The sequence below is a fragment of the Mustela nivalis genome (assembly GCF_964662115.1).
Source record: "Mustela nivalis genome assembly, chromosome: 2".
NCBI lineage: Eukaryota > Metazoa > Chordata > Mammalia > Carnivora > Mustelidae > Mustela > Mustela nivalis.
The window spans coordinates 185,082,788-185,099,983 of record NC_139021.1 but is presented as its reverse complement, the minus strand read 5'-3'; the positions used below and the strand labels follow the sequence as shown (position 1 = coordinate 185,099,983).

At 55.7% G+C, this 17,196-nt stretch overlaps 1 long non-coding RNA gene across 1 annotated transcript in view; it reads right to left on the bottom strand.

Moving 5' to 3' along the window:
* Positions 1-17,196, bottom strand: part of LOC309859188 — a 366,769-nt gene that overhangs the window by 22,178 nt on the left and 327,395 nt on the right. Inside the window, exon 3 of the long non-coding RNA XR_014308589.1 lies at positions 6,244-6,357. This is a non-coding gene — a long non-coding RNA (uncharacterized lncRNA). The remainder of the gene's footprint in view (positions 1-6,243; positions 6,358-17,196) is intronic.

The window sequence follows — 17,196 nt, the reverse complement described above, 5'->3', positions numbered from 1 at the left end:
TCCTATTTAATCACACCCAGCACTGTGGACCCAGCATTCGTCAATGATTAGATAATGAGACTCAGGGCCAACATAAAACTCCCCAAAACAATGTAATAACATAAAAATGGTGTCAGCATGTTCTTGATTTGTGCATTCTCTTCTGTTCTGAAATTCTGAAAATCAAAGCTCTTTCCCTGTGTATATGAAAGTCTGGGGAGATTTAACTCTCAAGCTGTCCCTTTTCCCCCTTGGTCTGGTCAGAGCGTCCTGCCTTGTGCACACCCCCATCCCCTTCCTGCCAGTGGACCCTGCAGCACTGGCTTCTGCGGGGACACAGGAAGCTCCCTCACTCCTTCCCCCACTGAATTCTTTCCCACAGTTTTAGAGAAGACAGCCAAATCACCATGTGTGGGGCAGGTGCCTGCCCCCAGTTCAAATCCAGAACCTGAGCAGGTTACAGAGTGGCTGGACGTGGACACTCCGCATTAGCTCGTGGAAAGAAGGCAGAGAACACATGAGAAAAAATGGAAAAAACATAAAAGGCTTTTGACTCGTCTGAATGCCAGCCAGTTCGCGCCTGTTGTCTGGAGGTAACAACCTGTGAACTTCAACTCAGCCGGGGGAAATCATCCGTCAAGACTATAAGTGACTTGTCATGTGTTTTCCTCTCCAAGAAGCCCATGGCCTTTTGAAGGTTGCCCTATGTTTCTGGGTTTTCTGACCTCTGTCATGGGCTTCTTCCCCCAAAATTGCCTCTTCAGGTCTCCAGGGCGTTGGCTGACCTGCACTACATTCAAGGTCACCGAGGTCTGAGCCCACGGCTGCAATTCAAGCCATTGCTCTCTGATTCCTCTCCCACCGGGGCCCCAGCACAAATCCCAGCCAGCCTCACTCAATCCCCAGCTTCCTGGAGAGACCAGCCACCCACGCAGGGACACCACACAGCACAGCCGTACCATCAGCCCTCTCCATGAGTGCATCACCGATTCGCAAAAGCTATGCTTGAGGAAGCGTCCCACTGGCACCGTGCCGGGCACCAAGGTGGTGGAGGGTCAGCATGGACTTGGTCCCTGAGTCTCACGCTCCTCCCTTCTTACCTACAGACTCCAACCCACAAAACATAAACAGGCAGAACCGAGAAAAACAGAGGGAGCAAGGTGTTGGGCAGAACATCCTGACTGAAGAGGCAGAGATTGCCTTGAACCAAGGAAGGCAGACCTGAGCAGAGAGAGTAGAGCCCAGAGGAAGGTCCGCGTGGGAGAAGCCAGCTCTCTCCCCATCATTTCTCTGGCACAAGCCACTGCCCTGGAAATCTGCATGGTTTCCCTCCCCTCATGCTCCTGACAACACGTCCTCTCCCAAGGAACTCCCACATGGCCCACTCCCTGTGTTCCGTGGACCCCAGCCCGCCCAGACAAGCCATTGACACGCTTCCCCCAAACAGCGGTGACAGCCGTCCAACAGTCACCAGCAGCCAACCCAACCGTGTTCCACACAGCGGTCAGCGAACTCCCTTAAAATGCCAGTCTGATCACATCCCCACCCATCTGGAAGCCCCATAAATTCCAGTGGCGCTTGGACTAAAGTCTGGCGCCTCCACATGGCCTCCCTGGCTTGGGTCACCACCCTGCCTGCCGACGACCTCCTTCGTCTCCCTACACCAACCCGGTGCTTTACCTCTGGACAGGACGCAGCTCTGGGCTTGGCGCCATGCTATCCTGTCGCCATCTTTAAATTCCTAATAAGTTGTGAAAGGGACTCTGCCTCTATATTTTGTACTGAACCCCAGAAATTATGTAGCTGCTCCTAATCCTGGAGGGGTCTCCTTACCAGGTCCGTCTGTCCGGGTCCTGTCTCCCCTCCCAACCAGCCTTCAAGTCTCACAATAAAAACATCTTTCCCAACCCCCCCCCAATCCTGCAGGGTTCCAGAGCCTTCTCTCTACCCCTCACCTGCTACGATCTGTCTATCCTGCTCACCTATAAGCTCCCAAGAGCCCCCAGGGACTGTCTGTCTTCAGGGACCCAGTTCGGTCAGGCAACAAGCAGGGGGTCGGGGGTCGACTCGGGGGACAGCTGGCTCAGGCTTGAATCTGGCCTCACCGACCTCCCAGCTGGCCAGCTCTGGGCCGTTCCTCAGCTTCTCTGTACTTTAGCGTTCCTTCTTTTTTTTTTTTTTTTTTTAAGATTTTATTTTTTCATTTGAGAGAATAAGCAGGGGTATTTTTTATTTTTTATTTTTTATTTTTTTAGTATTAGTATATCCCAAGAAATCGTCCTAAAATATGGACGCTGTTCATCTGGAAACCGAACCTTCCGGCAGCCCGACACCCGTCCTGCCCTCCCAGTCCCCCAGCCCCCCATCTGCGTCCCGCCCCCCGCCCGACTCCCACCCAGACGGCTCCGAGTGGGCTCCCTGAGCCCCTCCAAGGACAGCAGGAAGCGCGCTGTCTCTCCTTGCTTCCTGCGGGGCCTCTTCTCTGCCCTGACTGTCCCCCCCTCGTGTCAGGTGAGTCCCTCTGCTAGCAGACCCACAGAGGGCAGTGAGACGGGTCCGGGCTCCGACGGTGGGATGACGGAGCAGGACGGGGGCTCGGTGCCGCAGAGCCGGCTCATGCACTTTGCCTGTCTTGGGCGTCATTCGCTCCGTATTCAGTAAAGCATTTCACAGATGGAAGCGTTCGTCTGTCTCATTGTCCGAAGCGCCATCCACTCTCCCAAGAAAGGTCCCTTCACGGTCCCGGCCACCCTGTCAGGCCCTCCGGGCACCAGAAGCGACCAGTCACACCGGCAGTCACCGCGACTCCGTGCCTGTCCTGCCGATTCTCCTTCCTTTCCCCAGAGAGGATGGAGCCTCCCGGACGCCCTCTCGCTGCACAGACGTCGTCTTCCTTGTCATCCCAGATGGTCTCATCAATATTGCATGATTAGAACAGACCCACGGTCCTCGGATTCTGGGAAGTCACTACGCTGCCTTCACTAATTTTGTAAAATGGGAGAATTTTTCTCAATACGAAGCAAAAAGGGACAGTTTTATTTTCAATAATAATGCTATTTCAGAATTTTTTAAAGCATCCTTTTTCCTTGTGGATCTTTGACATTAGAGTTGCAAATTAACTTAACATTTTCTTAAATTGGAGATTCTCAGTGAATAACTACATCCGAATCCCAATCACATTTCTCATGTCAACGAAGAGGTTCACATCAAAGTGGAAAAGGGCTTTTAGCTCCTCATAATGAATCTTCTTGTTGCCTCCTCAGTGCAATCACTGCGAGGCTACAGATAATTTAATTACCACGATTGGCACCATCTGCTTTAACTCACGTTTCCAGGCAAAGCAACAAAGAAGACAAAACCTGTGACTAGGAAGCGGGAGGAACCGGGCCCAGGGGAACGGGACAGGGACAGAGACAGGGGACAGAAGTGTTCTCCATTTCACCCGCCAGTTTTTTTCACTCATTCACAGGGTGGGGGCCTGCTCTGTGCCCCCCGGGGATGAGACAGTGAACAGGCATCGTGGTTCCCCCCTGGGGCTATAATGTGCCCCAGGATTGCCCTCCTGGCAAAAGGAAAGAGACCTCGCAAACGAAGCCAGGTTAAATGGTTTCGATTGTTTCTGCGTTCTCTTTTTCTTTCTTTCTTTTTTTTTTTTTTTAATTTCTACAAGTAATTAATATAGTTCTACTTTAATAGAACCAGTTGTAACAGAAAAAGTCCTGGCGTGAATTAACTCTTCCTCACAATAGACCGTATCATTTTCTGAGCCCCTTCTCCCCTGTGGCCAGCATGCTTGGAGGCTGGCACAGCCCCTCGGCTCTGGAACCCCAGGCAGAGCCGGCAGAGACGAGGCGGACAGACTCGCTTCTGATCCAACCTCAGCGACGTCCCCCTCTGGTTTGGAAGCCCTTGGCTCTCACCGTCTCACCCGTAACCTGTGACACCTGCACGTAGGACCCACACGGCAGCCTTTCCCTTTGATGGAGGACGTAGCAGAGACCTCACTGCTGAAGGACATGTCCGTTTTAGTCTTGCAAAACTTAACCACGAAACAAACCATGGGAATCACCAGACTCAACTCAATATTTCGTCTGTTCTGTAAGTTTTGAGCCCTGTCTCTCACCTGGTCTGACCCACAGGACGACCCAAGCACAAGCAGGATCTGGAACCCGTCGGCCCCAGCCAGCCTCACGGAGCCCACTGAGGGGGAGGTGGTGGACAGAGGCTGTAAATGGTCAGACCCAACCTGAGAAAACAGGGCAGCCTCGGGTAGGCTCTCGCTGGCTTGTCCGTGTGGGGTTTACAACGGATTCCTCCAGAGACCTGCTGGGTGCCCCCCAAAGGGCTCCACAGGAAGAGCGCCCTGCTCAGGCCTGCCGGGCACACGTCCAGCTGTGCCCTGGCTCTGGTGGCTCAGAGAGGAAGGATGTCGTCGCTGGCCCAGAGGACCCCGGAGGCCTGTCTGTGCCCACAGCCTCCATGTTGGCTTGGGACCACCCACACTCGGCCCCGGGAAAGCAGGGCCAGATCAATACCTACAGATGCTCAAACTGGCCCAGAACCCTGGGGTCGGAAGATAGCGCTGTACACGCGTCTACACGAGCCGCTCCAGCCCAGCCTTCCAGAGCCTGAGCTGCTGCACGTGCCTGACTTCGCTGCAACCTTCCGGCGCGCTGAGAGTCGGCGGGTCGACCTCCGCCGGCAAGAAGGCCTCGCAGGACTTACTCGGGGTCAGAAACCTCAGCAAGGCGGGAGCTGTGTTCACTTTCCGAGCTGTCTGGCCCCAGAGACCCTGCTTTTAAGAAGCATCTGCCTTTTCATTTCCAAGATGGATACAGATTGCTATTTGTGAACCACTAAATCCTCTTACCTTGTGGAAAAACACAAGCTTTTGCCTCACACAGGATGTCCTCTGGCGGAGAATCGCATCATTCCTTTCCAAAGCATTTCCCCCGTGCTTCCTGGTGCGTGTGAGGACCCCTGACCAGGAGAGCGTTGGCTAGTGCGCCGGAGAAGCCAGGCGGTGTGGGAAATGCCGTCAGGAGCAGGAGCCATAGAACATCTGCCCCCGGACCTGACGGGGCAACGGCATCGCATTTCCAGGGAAAGTGATGAAGAGGTTCCGGTGGGGTTTGGGGCAAACACCTGCCGGCCCCTGAAGGAAGAAGCCCGCTGGGGCGGTGGTGGGGGCGGGGCGGTGAGGGGGCAGGGTGGTGGGGGGGGCGGGGCGGTGCCGGCAGCTTCCTTCAAACCGTCCAGTGCCCTGTGTCTACCAGCTACCACCTTGGAGCAGAATAGGCAAAGGAGGTTCCTCTTTCTCCTTGACAATCAGTCTGCGCTTAGAGTGATTATATAAGAACCTGCAAATAGCTCAGCTAATAGGGACACTGCCTTACCCATCACAGAGGCGCAATAAACACTTTTTAATCAAGACGAGCCCAGCTGAAGAACCCTGTGTGTGTTTCAGCCCCTACAGCGATAGGTAAAGTCAAGGTGGGAGGACCCGTCCAAAGCCCCCAGGCAGCCAGTGGGACAACGTGGAGAGACACAGCCCATCTGCACGCTACACGTGTCCAACAGCATCAGGCCACCTGCTGAATTGGCCTTGGGTCCACACCCCCGACTGACCGGGGCCATCCCCGTCCGGACCCTGCCAAGAACTTCCAAGGCACAAATGTCCTGGGTACAGTCTACCTGTGTCTCCAGTTCCACAGGGCCCACATCAGTGGCACAACAGGCAGCCTAGGTCGCAGGAGGACCCTGGTTCGGGCGACATCCGTCCTGGTGCCTTCACACCAGGGAGTCACTGGAATCACTTCCTTCTGTGGGCACCTGCGTTAGGATTTCAATTTTTCCGGAACTCAGCAGACCCACAAGGTGAAGAAGTCAATTTTCCCCCTTCGCCCCCTGAGACATCCCTGGGGTACCTTTGGCACTGGGGACCTGCAAAGACAGTCCCAGCATCCTCCCAATGGGCCCTCCCCCCATGCCCACAGCTGGAGCTCAGCCAGAGAAGAATGTGGGTGTCAGGTGACATTAATGCTCGAGGCTGGTGCCCTAAGCTTCCTGTTAGAGCTCCTCATGGGATAATTAACCTTGTATGCAATTCACCTGCACCAAGTTGCCCCAATACTCAGGCAAATGTCGCTGTGCGTTTGTCTTTGGGCTGTTTTGAGTGAGATGACATTGACAGGCAAAAGGTCCTCCTCCAGGTAGGTGGGCCTCGCCAGTCACGTGGAGGCCTAAATAGAACAAAAGACTGACCTTCCCAGAGCCAGAGCGGAGGCTGCAGCAGAACCTCTTTGGACTCGATCCTCGCTGGGTTCCCGACCAGCAGATTTTGGACTCGCCGGCTCCTGTAATCTCGTGAGCCAATTCCTAAACAAATAAATAAATACATCTATTTTAAAATACATATTTTGCGTTACACATTAATTATACATTAACACATTATATACATTGTTTCATATGATCTAGTTACATATATTACACGTATACTGTGTTGTTACTCTCGTATATTACGTATTATGTACATAGAGAAGTGTGTACATGTGTATATTCCCATCCTGTCGGCTCTGCTTCTCCGGAGACCCCTGACTGACACCCTCAAGAACTGCACACATCCGGGGAGGGCAGCGGCTGTGTGCACAGAACAGGAAGGGCAGGGGTCTGGGCACGTCTGGGAACCCCCGCCCCATCTCTCCCATTCTCTGCTCCCCAGGACAAAGCTCCTGGTCTGTAGCTGAAGCTGGGAGCCAGAAGGGGGGGAAATGCGATTGTGTTCTAACCCCGAACACTGTCTCCCCAGAGGGCCCCTTGGCGCAGGTTTTCCGCGGCATGCGCTAGGACTTGCCCCTGGAACACATGCTGTAGGAGACGGGGTTTCTCCATGACCCCCCGGCTTCCAGGAGGGCCAGAGCCCCTGGGCAGCCAAGCACCACGAAGACTCACTCTCCTGGCTGAGCCCTGGTGCCCAGCCTGGCCTCAGAAATGAGCAATTTCTCTAGCAAGTATCTGCACAACCAACACGTGCTCATCCCCTCCTCGGCCTGTCTCACCCTGCAACGGCGTCTCTAATGCCCAGCCCCACGCACGAGCCCCAGCTCCTCCAAAGGGTGTCCCTCCAGCTCCTCACGGCCAGGCCAGGGCCTGCTCCCCCCAGCCAGGTGGGTCCGCTGCCGGGCTCCCCCCCAGCCCCTGGTCTCCTAGAGGGTCTCCCTGCTGTGTGTTCCCAAGGGGTGGAAACCTGACTTGGCCACATCTCTAAGTCCAGATCCCACACTGTGCCAGAACCTTCAAAAGTCCTGGGGGAACATTTGCCAGTGGAATGGGCTCTGTGACACCAGCCCCCACGTGGAGCATTTCGTTTACAAAGTGCTTCACCCACACGAGCTCATTAAAGCGAACTGAGAGCACACTTGGTCCAGCAGGTGAAGGCTCTTTCTCGGGCTATTGCTAAAGTCCCCTCTGGTGTCATGGGCTCCGAGGGCCAGGCATAGGGCACGGCAACTCGGTGTGCCCAGCACTTGGTCCCCACCTGCACCACTCCCCCTGGTGCACCGCAACCCAGGAGGGCTGAGACCCCCAGATCCTCTCTGTGCCCCCATGACAGGTGCTGACTTGGACGTGTCTGGGCTCCTCACTTAGGACCCGACTTGCAATTCCCTCTAGACACGGAGACAACCCTTGTCCCGTAGCTATAATTCGCTGCACTCTCGCGTTTTGTGCCCGGCCCACGGTTTGTAAAACGAGCCTTCCTCTGTACTGGATGGGGGAACTTCCACTTAAGGAGGCACTTATGGTGGCGAGGTCTGGGAGAAAATCAGAAAGTAAGCTCCATTTAAGATGAATCGGCAACGTGGCTCTAAGGAAAAGGGCTCTGGGTCAACCGACCGTGACCATGTAGACTGTTGGCGGGGTCTCTAAGATTCTGCTCAGGTTTTAAAGAATTTAACTCTTGCAGAAACTGTCTTAGTTCACTAGTTAGCATTAGTTAGTTAGCTAGCTAGTTAACCTTGAAGGATTAAAGCACAGTGGTCGTTCTCAGCTCTTGAGTGCAGACCTGCTTTGGAGGCAAACTGCTCCTCCACAGTGAAGCCGGGGGCTTTGGGGAGCAGACACCCCAGGCGCCGCGTTCCACGTTCTTCCTCAGACACGGAATCCAAAGCCCGTGGGCATCTGAGTGTGCGGGGCCCGTGGGTGCCTGTATTCTTGGGGGGACTGTCCCCCAGGTTCACCTGTGCTTCTGCATCTCCTCACTGGGTATGGACGCCGTGCACACGGACACAGCCCAGACATGTGGGGGCTTCTCGTTGGCCCTGAGACTTCCCTCGGCCACTTATGAGGTGCCCCAGCCTCCTGCCCTTTAGGCTGACAGTCCTGGGGCTTCTGCGGGAGTCCTAGGGGAGCTCCCACCCATGGTAGGGGCCTTGGAGATGCTCCCTGCTCTGGGCTGGCTCTCTCTGCTCCCTCCCGCCTGCTTCCTGGGATTGTTCCCAGTAAACCCCCGCTCCCAAGCCCTGACTCCTGGGCACCCCACATGCGTGCCGCCCTCGGGGCCATGACTGTTTGAGATCTGAGAGTCTGCTTCTAATCCAATCAGACATCGTCCCTGGTGGTCCCCACTCTCTCTGCTAGGACAGTCCAGGGATGGGGGTAAGAGTCTCCTGAAGCCCCCTCTCCCCGCGGTTGGGGGGCTGCAGGAGCCCAGAGCCGAAGCCAGGCTCCCAGGGGCCCAAGTGAGCACGGATGTCGTGCCTCCACTGGCGCCGCCTCCCGCCTCGGAGCGACAGGTCTGTTGTCAGTGGGTGAAGAAGGCACTTATCACGGAGAAGATGGAAGCCTCGCAGACCGAGAAAACCTGCCGGACGGGTTACTGGCCGCAGCTCTAACACCCGCCTTATTTCATTGCTCCCTTCCTCTGAGCAGCGAGCTCTCCCAGCCTGCACCGGCATCGACCTCTGCTTGCTGCCTTCCGTCACGTCGTGCCGCCGCAGGGCCTCTGCCCGCCAGCTGCGGGCTCACGGGGCCCCGGGGCTGGACGGGCCAGCCCGGCTCTGCCAGGAACCCCTGCGACTTCCAGGGAAACGTCACCCGGACCTCGGACGACAGACTGCAGCTCCCACTGAGCGCAAGTGTCCCCCACGCCCGGGTGAGATTGGCCAGAGGGCAGCTAAGTGGAAGTAGCCTTTGGATCCTGCCCTGCTCCTTTGGTTAAGTCACGATGACGCTCTGGACAAAAGCCACAGCGTTATGGCATCGGATCCGATGTTTACAAGGAAACCTACCGTTGTCTGATACGCACGCCCATGGATTCCCCCCGGCTGGCACCGCACGGCGGGCCGAGTCCCCCAGCCCATCATTGCAAAGCCACGTTTTGTTCGTTACAGAAGACAAGGGTGACTCCTTCAGTCCTTGCACACGATTCCTCCCCGGGCCGCCCTCTGGGGAGGGTCCCCGCTAAGGTCTCCAAAGCCCCTCACCCTTCCCGCCCCTGCTCTGAAGCCTGCAAGCACCAGCCTCCCCTGCCCCAGAGACGGAAGCCTCAGGTTCACCCGTCACCCGTGGACGTGACCAGGGTCTGTCCTCACCGGCCCGCAGCACGGGAGCTCCCGCCACAGCACTGGCCCCGAACCAGATGCACAAGGCTCCCACCCCGACACTCGCACCTCACGGTGCTGCCGGCTCCCCCAGACACACACGCCTCTGCTCCCCGCGGCCATCACACCCACCACTGGCACACTCGCTCAAGCACACCCCTACACGCTCACACACTCTCAGTATCACACACACTCCCACACACTGGTAGTCACAGTCACACACTCTCACACACACTCCTACACACTCATAGTCACAGTCACACACTCACTCTCAATCATGTGTGCTCACACACTCCTACACACCCACTGTCACACTCACCATGCACATGCACACACACTCCTAACACTGTCACACACTCATTCTCAGTCACACACGCACACACTTGCTGTCAGTCACACTCACACACTCTGACACACTCACAGTCACACAAGGACACTTTGACTCTTGGTATCACACATTCAAACACATGCTTGCTCTCAAGCACACTCCCAGCCCCCCCACACACACTACTCAGTATCACACTCACACATGCTTCCTCTCAAGCACACTCCTTCTTACACACTCCTGTACTCCCACACACTCTCAGTATCACACTCCTACATACTCATAGTCACACACTCCCCCCCACACAGTCACACTCTCACCATCACACACACTTGCTCTCAAGCACACTCACACACTCCTACCGCCACCCATTCACACTCACACACCCCATCAGTGACCACGTAAGCCAGCCAGGTGGCCCCAGGACACAGAGAGGCACCCGAGCCACCTGTAGGACGTGCACCCCGGCGGGCCCCACAGGCACACGGGGAGGCCCCGCAGTCCAGCCCCCGACCACCGCAACAGAGCAGGTGTCTCGAGAAAGCGAGTCACATGACGTTCTGCGTTCCCAATGTGCTGGGAAGCTGTGCTCACACGAAAGACTGTGCGGGCTCTCATGTGTGCGGTAGCAGCCCCTCTAGGAAAACGATGCACAACCCCAGGCTACAAATACGTCACTGCTGGGAAACGCTAACCACCGTCCAAGCTGTCAGCGAATCGCCATCACTGCTTCTAGGTCAGAATTTAAAATAATCATGAGAAGTTTAAAGCACCGCGATAATTCCCAGAATGTGACACGGAGACACCAAGTGAGCAAACGCCTTTGAAGAAAGGACCCCCTTAGCCTTGCCTGATGCGGGGTGTCCCCAAACCTCGGACCTGTAAAATACGGATCGTCTATGAGGCACAGCGCAACGGGGTGTCCTGCCGCTGCTCACGGCCTTGAGGAGGGTCCCACAGTGACGCTCACTGGCCACGTGGGCCACGCCTGCACCCGGGACCTGCCACACAGGAGGCATGTTCTGGAACGTGGAGCCACGGGCCGCTTCTGACAAGAGCAAGCGGAGAAGGAGAGGCTCCCCGAGAGGAAGAAGACAGACGTGAGAAGCCACGACCTGGGGACGCCCACGTCTATGAGGAGGACAGCCGACGTGAGCCCACCGAGCAGGTCGCCTCGTCTTCAGTCTCGGCCGGAAACCACTCCTCCTGAACGACATCACCCTGTGTCCTCTGACCACACTGACGCCGCAGTATCTTTGTTAGGATTAAGTTATTTATCTGAGCGAGAGCGAGCGCATCGAGGGAGGCGCAGAGAGAGAGAGAGAGGGAGAATCTGAGCAGGCTGGCCGCTGAGCGTGGAGGCCGACGCGGGGCTCGAGATCACGACTCTGAGATCACGACCTGAACCGAACCCCATGAGTCCGATGCTGAACCGCCTAAGCCACTGCGCGCCCACACAAAGTCTGAAGATACGACTCTGGGCGAAAAAAATATCAGCTTTTGCGTTAAACAGATCATTTTTGCCACATGGCTATCGAAAACAACATATGTGTGCATACACACACACACCCGCCGTGCCTGACACGGGGAGGTCTCAAGAAATGAAAACTGGGCAACATCACGTGCGGTCGCGGGGCTGATTCTAGAACGGAGCCGTCAGAGACATTTCTGCTGGGAAATGTCATTCCTCGCCCCTCCTCCGGCACAGAGGGGTGCGGTAGCCGTCTCACTGCCCCCACCACGGGCCTCGCATCTGTGGATTTCCACACTCGGTCACCTCCTGCTGGGCCTTGCTGCCCCATTCAACCCACAGCTCGTTCTGAAGTGGGGGAGCTGCTGGCCAAGGCAACGCCGATGGTCACAGCCTCACTGTTGGAAAGGGCCTCAGAGCTCAAGGCAAGCCGCCTGGGCCTTCCCCACCTGGGGTCCTGTGCTGGCCGGAGGTCCTGTATCACTCTGCTCCGCAAGGACGAAGGGCAGGGAGCTTTCCTTGCACAAGTCAGATCTTGGCGCTCTCTTGCCTCCTGATCCTAGAAAGACCCAGCCCAGTGAGCTGCAGGGTGCACCAAGGTCCCTCAGGAGCAGCTGAGCTGTGGCAAGAAGCATCTCTTAAACCCACAGTTCTTGGGGGGCTGACATGGGGGGTCACAGGAATTGGGGTGGGCTGAGATCAGACACTTAGGATGATTAAACCAGCCCACAGCCACAGAAGGCAGGTGCATTTCTCACTACCCGAGAAGACTCCAGTCTTCACAGTGTCATTTCCTAGGCAATTACTGAATCTCACCAATTTCAAAGTGGATTTTTTACCATCCCATTCAATACCCACTGTCTTCAGACCTTCTGCCCACGGCACCAGGAGTGCCCTTCTCCTCGGAGACCACCGGGCTCCAGGCACCCCTGGCCTCGATCTGGGCATCAGGGAGCAGGGCCTGGTCTGCACCCCAGCGCTGACCCTCGCTGGCAACAGTGGGTTGGGGCCCTGATGGCCACGGGCTGTGCTCCTTCCCACCCATCGGCTCCCACGGCCGTGCCCCTTGGGTCTCCTGGAGCTCAGCACCTCTCTTTGGGTCACCATGTGCCCCTGCTTGCCAGTCCTCAGGGCTCGGTGTGTCCCTACCTGTTTTGCTCCCGTAGTGAGTGACACAGAAACCACTCAGATGCCTGCCCGGGCCACACTCGGGGCACGCTGGCCCCCATGAGCGTGCCAGGTCCACTGAGCACGTAGCTCCTCAGCCCTGCTTCTGAAGGGATTCAGCCCGGTGCAGGGCAGGGGAAGGGGGGATGAGCCTGTGTCCCTGGAGCCCCGCCTCCCGAGGGGCCCTAATCACCAGAGAGCTTTGGCCTGTGCACCAGCAAAGAGCCAGGCACTTCCCTCCTGGCTCTCCAGCCCCTTCCAACGCGGAAACCTCAGCTGGCTCGGTCGGAGGCCACTGCACTCTCATCACCACACTTCATTATTCGGGGCCTGCCTTTTAGACCCACAATATCCTCTTCTCTGACTTGGAGGTGTTGGCCTTCACGACACAGTCTGGGCTATGCGTGCACGGGACGGCCGCTCAGGAACGCGGCGAACTCCTTGGTTCTCAGCTCTGCCCTCCCCTGGGGCCGATCCCTGCCAGCAGTGGGAGGGGCAGGTCCGGGAACTGGCTCTCCGCCTCCCTGGTCACTTCCCAACTGAGGCCGAGTGCTGCCTTCTAGCAGAGGTCCTCTGGGCTGGCGGTTCAGTGGTTAGGGACGTGAGACAGACGTGGGTCCGGGACGTGAGACAGGACACCCAGGGCACACAGTGACAGGGAGGAATCTCGGAGGGTTTCCTGTGAACGTGAATCGTGCTTGAACCTATGGAGATGGATGCTGGAGCCATTTCGGCAGACTTTGGATGGTGACAGCCTAATGTCACCTACTGACGGCAGAAAGACCTAAGGGGGGCCCCCCGTTCCCGCTCCCCATTCGCCACAGTTTGGTGCCCGTAGGTCATCTGTAGTGAAGGCAAATCTGCATCCGCCAGGCTCCAGGCTGCCCTGTGAGTGCACCAGGTCGCGAGGCTCCCCCGGCACGGCGGACCGAGGCTGGCGGGCCACCGAGGGGGTGCTGGGCAAGGCCCCCAGAGCCCAGAAACCTAGTTGCCTGCAGGAAGGGAGTCTTCGGAACACACACTGCGTGGTAAGGAGAGTCCGGGCCACCCGCGTTCTGGAAGCTGACGCTCACATCTGGATCAAGCGTCTCTTGTCTGACGATGAGAACTGCGGCTTGAAATGTCCTCCTGGTACGGCTGGGGAGGAGCCCGGAAGCCCAGTGGCTCTAGCCCTGAGGACGTGGGTCCCGCCCGGCGGCCGTCTGCCCCGCCCACGTCTCCATCCTGTGAGCTGCTGGGGCGGCGTCTTGCCTGGTCCACGGTCCCCAGGATGCTGAGCCCACACCCGGGGCTCGGACTCCCAGACGTGGGACCTGACCTTGGTGACCAGCCCCATGTCCTGCACGTGCTTGTGGGACACACACATCACCATCCTGCCGAGGTCGCTTGTGCTCAGCGGGGCCCGATTTCTCTCTTCCCCAGAGGACAACACTCAGGATCCCGCGAACTGAACTCTCATTTGAGGCCTCCCTTGACACGCACGGAGACGCCCCGCGGGTACAGGCTGGGGAACATCGGCCTGCGTGAGGCCCGGGCTCCGGGGCGGCGGGGGCAAGAGCTGCTCTTCCTCCTTCTCTCATTCGCCCGTGGGGGGGCCAGGCCCCTGCAGGCGCAACCTTCCCACCCAACGCGGAACTGGGTCCGACAGGGGCTGGGGCGAGGGAACGGGGAGGCGTGGGGGAGGGGCTGGTGCCGCCCCAGCCCAGCTCCCTCCCTCCAGCTCCTGCGGGCCGCTCCAGCGAGGGGCTGAGCACCCTGGGGTCCACCGAGGGGCTGAGCACCCTGGGGTCCAGCGAGGGGCTGAGCACCCTGGGGCTGAGAGCCGCTGGACCGGCGGAGACACAACGTGTGACCGGTGACCAGGGAGCACCACGGCCAAGAAGGAACAAGGAAGTCAGCCCGCGGCTGCCGTCTGAGCAGGGCTGGGACACAGGGGACCGCAGGCGGTGCAGGAGGCATCCTACTCCCCAGTACCACTGGGGCTCCCACGCCCCTTCTGCAGCCCCGAGTGAGGACGGTTTGGGGGGCAGAATGCGACGGCCACTGACTCAGAGGCTCCCCCGGGAGAAAGGAGAGCTGCCCGGACGAGATTCCAGAGCCAACAGGGCGAGACTCCCATGGTCCTACACCAACCCCGGGAGCAGGACTGGGCCCTGAGCCGCTGAAACTTGTCCCTTTCTCAAGGTCTGGTCCAAGGAGGAGTTCGACAAGTGTGTCCGGACGAGTGAACAAGGACAAGGGGACGGACTCCTGGCCGCCACCCTCCCCTACTGGTCTGCGGGGAGTCAGATGACCAGCTCCCTGGGGTGATTTTGCTTCATAGTCTTTAATCAGTTTTGTTGAAGCATGATTTACATACAGTTAAAGTCACCAATTTTAAGGGTAATTCAGTGAGTTTTGAGAAGTGTATAATTTTTTTTTAAAGTACCACCACAATTTCCGTACAGAACAAACCCTTCCCCACAAATACTTTCCCTTCTCTACAGTCACACTGGTCCCCTAACCCTCCCCTAAGGCAACCACCGCTTTCTATCACCGGAATTTTGGCTTCTCCCCCATTTTATGGATCTGTGCTAATCTGGTACGGAGTCCTCGGGTCTGGTTTGTGTTTTCACCCAGCACACAGCGCACCCAGCACACAGCGCCTTCCCGAGGCTCACCCGTGCGGACGTGCGTATCTGTAGTTGTTCCTTTTATTGCTGAAGAGAACGGGCCCCCAGGGGGATAGTCCGAGGCTTGTCTCTCCTCCGCAGGTGGACACACTTGGTTTCTTTCCAGCTCGAGCTGTTACAGAAATCTCCTCTGTGGACATTTGTGTGCGAGTCTTTGCATGGAGAGAGATTTTCACTGATCCTGAGCAAACACTGAGAAGTGGGATTGCTGGGACATATGCTGCGTGGTATTTAACTTTATTTTTTTAAAAAGAGAGAAGAAGAAGAACTAAACTCTTTCCTGAAGTTCTGCATAGCACATTCCTGCCAGCAACGCACGCAAGGCTCCCTCCCTTTGCATCGGGTCAGTGGGCGATCGATCGGTCAGGCTTTGTCACTGCGACCCTCCGAAAGCGTGTGAAAGCATATCTCAGCGTGGTGGGGACCTTCCTGTCCCTGCGTGAACAGCAGAGCGGACATTCTCTCCCAGACTCGTCCACTTGTGTGTCTTCGTTGCTACAATGTCTGTCCTAAAGCTTGCCCTTCCTCTGTGAGGTTTCTGTCTTCCCGTGAGTCGTAACATTTCTTCCCTAGTGTAGCTACACATTCGTGGGTTGCATTTTGCAAATATTTTCTTCCTGTGTGTGACTGGCCACTTTATTTTCTCACGACATCTTTTGAAAAGCAATTTTTAAAAATTCTGTGAGGTCACATTTATCTATTTTCATTCTCCTATCATTTGTCCTTTCTGTGTCCTAAGAAATGAAGCTTTGTCCACCCCCAAGGTCACAAAATACTGTCATCAATGCTTTTGCAAGGACTTTTATACATTTAGTGTTCACACGGAGGGCTGTTAGACACACTTACACATTCTAGCACGTTTGCTGAGAAGCCCATCCCTCCCTGCTCTCGCTGCCTGGGCAAATGTGCCGAAAAGCAACTCAGCATGTACCTATGCATGTCCGTGCGGCCACACACACACTCCGTCCGTCCCTGTGCCGTTTGGCTCCGTCTGTCTGCCGCCACCACCCTGGACTCTGTAGCTTTATGCAGTCACCTTGCAATCGGGTGGTATGATTCCTCCTTGTTTTACTTCGTCCCGAAGTTTTTGGAAAAGCTCCAAATTCCCACATAAACGTTAGGAAATGAAGCTTGCGGGGGTTTTAACTGAGCCGTGTGAACCTGCAGATCAGCTTGGAAGAGACTGACAACAACATCGAACTTCTACGATGTGAACGTGGTGTCCACCTCCATTTACGTAGGACTTCTGTGATTTCCATCAGGATTATGTTCTCGTTTTCAGCTACAAATCATGCACGTCCATTCTTTAATCCATTCTTAAGTATTTCATGTCCCGGGGCTACATGGGTGGGTATGCGGGGGTTTAACGTAAACATCTTTTTTATTCACTTTATTTCATTTTTTTGTATTCTCTAGAAAATAGTATCCCTAAAGTTTAATTTGTAATTATTTATAAAATACAAAAATACAATTAATTTTTCATAGGTAGATCTTGTATCCTGTGACCTTGCAAAATTCACTCATTAATTTTAGTAGCTTTTTTGGTAGATCTGTTAAGATTTCTTTTCCAAAAGTCAGGTATTCTGTGAGTAAAGAGAATAATAATCCTTGCTTTCCAAAGTAAGTGACTTTCATATTTTATTTCATTCTCCCCTCATTACATTAGCAATTTGGGGGCAGGGGGTGGAATCAGTCTTTTACTGTGGAGGATGATACTGGCTATAGGTTTTTTCAGATACTGTTAATTGGGTCAAAGGAGGTCGCTTCTATTTCTAGGTTTCTAGGAGTATTTCTTACACATAGATGTTGAGTTTTGCCAAATGTGTTTTCTGCATCTTTTAAGATGATCATATGGGTTTCATTTTCCCTCTGTAATTACGGTGAATTACCTTGATTAATTTTTCAATACTAAATCGTCCTTAAATTCATGGAATAAAATTCACTTGATCAGGCTGAACTATCTTTTGATGTAAGGCAGGCTTC